This window comes from Nicrophorus vespilloides, unplaced genomic scaffold (genome assembly GCF_001412225.1).
Source record: "Nicrophorus vespilloides isolate i.1.1-1 unplaced genomic scaffold, Nicve_v1.0, whole genome shotgun sequence".
NCBI classification, from domain to species: Eukaryota; Metazoa; Arthropoda; class Insecta; order Coleoptera; family Silphidae; genus Nicrophorus; species Nicrophorus vespilloides.
Window position 1 is genome coordinate 10,438 of NW_017097885.1, and position 3,479 is coordinate 13,916.

The window sequence follows — 3,479 nt, forward strand, 5'->3', positions numbered from 1 at the left end:
TAAACAAAAAAAAAATGGTTTATGTGGGCCGACCCGATCATTAGAACCAATAGAATTGTTTAATAACGAAAAGAGCCGGGGATGACCGATCCCTCGTTTAACGTTTAGCGATATGATTTGCAGCTGCAACTGCTGATCTTTATCGCGACGCGTAGATACGCAAAAACGTTTTCCTATAGAAATCGTCCAAATTTTTATTACTTTCTTATCTTTCTATTTCATTCTTTTCGTGGCCCAATAAGAATTGTTTAAACTTTCATAGCAGTTGTGATTCGTCGTGTCGCAGATGCAATGCGTTTTAATATCAATTTTTCAATAATTTTAATTTGTTTTTATTGTTATTAATTAATTAATTCAACGATTTTAATGTTTAATAAAATAATAAAAATATTTACAATTTTATTATCATCGCGTATTGTCTAGAATTAATGATACACGTCAAATATGTGTATATTACTTGGCAAGTTACAAGTATTAAATACACAAAGTTTACTAAGTTAGTTTTTTTCTCATATTTTAGCCGGTCTGCAAGTGCAAAAAAAGTTAAATTTCATTAACATTGGTTTACAGTAATCAAATTACCTTTGAATTGGAATAATGTACAAGAATTTCAATTGTTTCAATAATGATTAATTCGTTATTATTAGTCTATGAAATACAATTTTTTATGTTTCTCAATATGTTTTGTAATTTTGAATTATTGTAACTACTACAGATACGTAAATGAAATAAAAGTACTATGTATGGGTCAAAATGACCCGTTTATTATTTTTTTTACAACAAACATAGATTAATTCCTATTATTTAATGACTTTAACATCGTTTAAAAGTAATTTCATGAATCAAAACATTACTGGATATCAGAATTAGTGATTTTCACGGGAAACCAAAGTTATTCCGCTTTGAAATCAAAATATTGATATTTCAAGAACTTTGATCTTACTGAAAAGTGCACTAGACAATAATAGAATGCGTAAAAAAGCAAATATCAGTTGGGTCATTTTTCTCAAAAACTATAATAGATAGAAGTAATTTGCGTTTAAATTTGAAAAAACGTTTAAAAAAAGCAGTGTTTTTACATTTCATTGATTTACTTGAAAACTATAATAGATATAATGAATCCAAAAGATGCATATGAAAGCTGAATGTTTGGGGAATGTAGCATGTATTGATATATTACTGTGGTTTTATCCTTATGACTGTAATTTGCGTTCAAATTTGAAAAATTGAAAAAAAAACAGTGTTTTCACATTTCATTGATTTTCTCAAAAACTATAATAGATAAAATGAATACAAAAGATTCATATGAAAACTGAATGTTTGGGGAATCTAGCAAGTATCGATATATTACTGTGGTTTTATCCTTATGACTGTAATTTGCGTTCAAATTTGAAAAAATGAAAAAAAAGCAGTGTTTTCACATTCCATTGATTTTCTCGAAAACTATAATAGATATAATGAATCCAAAAGATGCGTATGAAAGCTAAATGTTTGGTGAATCTAGCAAGTATAGACATATTACTGTGACTTTATTCTTGTAGCTGTAATTCGAGTTCAAAGTTGAAAATGAAAAACTAACGCTTAACTATATACAATTTATGATGAATATGTACATTTTCAAGAAGAAATTGGAAACATTATTAAATTAAGTAATAATTGTCGTTTTATCTGCCAGTTGCGGTCGTGTTTCGTGCATCGAAATCAATTGGTTTTTTCTCTGCTTCGTGGGAAGGGAGAAGGGAATGCTTTATGTCTCCATTTCCCCGATCCACGGACGTAAATAATCCTATAAAGGGACATAAAGAACACGAGAGGAGGCGGCGTGAAAAATTGTTTTTCATTTATTTTTATATATTTTTGTTCGGAAAACGATCTCTTTTCGCCTCACGTGTAAATCTCGTTTCGTTTTGTCACATCCTTCCCGCATCTTGCTACAATATTATACATATATATATATATATATTTAGTCGAGCGATGCAGAAGGGCTCACAACGTGACCATAAACCAGCCGAAACAGAGAAAGAGAAGAAAAAAAACGATCATAAATGTAGTGCGTGAAAAATGTATATTAATAGGAGAGAAACCCATTGTGTGCGAGAGAATCTCGTGTCGAATTGCGGGATCATAAAAAATGTTTTCTTGTTTTCCTTCTGCTCTTTTCGTCCAAAGTCAAAAGAAACAATAATAATAATAATGATGACGGTTGAGAGTGTTTCGGCGTTTTATGGGTTTCGGAAAGGCGACCGTCGCTGGTTCCCAAAGAACAATGGATTATTTAAGTTTTCGACTGACGACGACGAAAAATTCTGTTTCTGTTTTCTTTTGCAAATGCACGCACAAATATTTAATGTTTCCGAATGCGTTGTAACGTGCACCTGGTCTTCGAGAGGTTTCATTCTCTGCTGGTTATTCTGGGGGAAGGATTTTCATTGAACAAATGGACAAGTGGCGCGAGATTGAATGGGAATTGGAGCGAAAGAGAACGGATTTGTGGAGTGGAGAGGAGATCTCTAGGAGCCGCCTGCGGTGCCGCTCCTGAGGAGTCGACAGCCCCACGGCGCGAGCCAAGGACATCTCTTTGTGCCCTTTCCACACCACATTCACAATATTATATGCACGTATTCATCTATACACGAGCGTTTCCGGTGGATCCATCGGAGAAGTAGGTCAAACACGAGCATGCAAATCCCTTCACCTTCACCCTGAACCCAACAACTTCTTAAAAGATCTCTTTCTCTCTTCAAATTACAAAATGTAAAACGTACATCAACATGATCAAATCATACAAGTAATTCATAATTGTACACAAAAACGGGTTTCTGCTTTTGCTGCTGTTACAGTATTTAAATCAACATCAGATCACTAAATCATCCTATTTACAGTTAATTCTTCGTAAATACAAGTATTATTGTAAGTGAGAATAAACAAAAATGTGCTTAAATCTTAATACTCGTCTCTTGTTGTTGTTGTTGTCCCACATTCGCACATCTTTTACGTAATCTTCACATAACTGTTGAATTTAAATAAAGTAAAAAAAAAAAATGTGTTTTGAATTTTTCAACAACTTTGACAGCGAATTGCAAGAAAACGGTTACGAACACAAATTCCGCAATAATACTATTCGCTTCATCATACATTTCTCATTAATTTACGTATTTAATATTAATTGTGACCACAATATTAATCGAGATATAGATGGAAATGTAACATGATAGCTTTTCGTAAGTTTAAAAGTTGATTACTTCAACTTTGACAGCGAATTACAAGAAAACGGTTGAGAACACAAATTCAGCAATAAGATCATTCGCTTCACCATACATTTCCCTTTAATTTGCGCGTTTAATATTAATTGAGACACCAATATTAATCGAGATATAGATACAAATGTAACATAGCTTTTCGTAAGTTTAAAATTTGATTACTTCAACTTTGACAGCGAATTACAAGAAAACGGTTAAGAACACAAATTCAGCAATAAG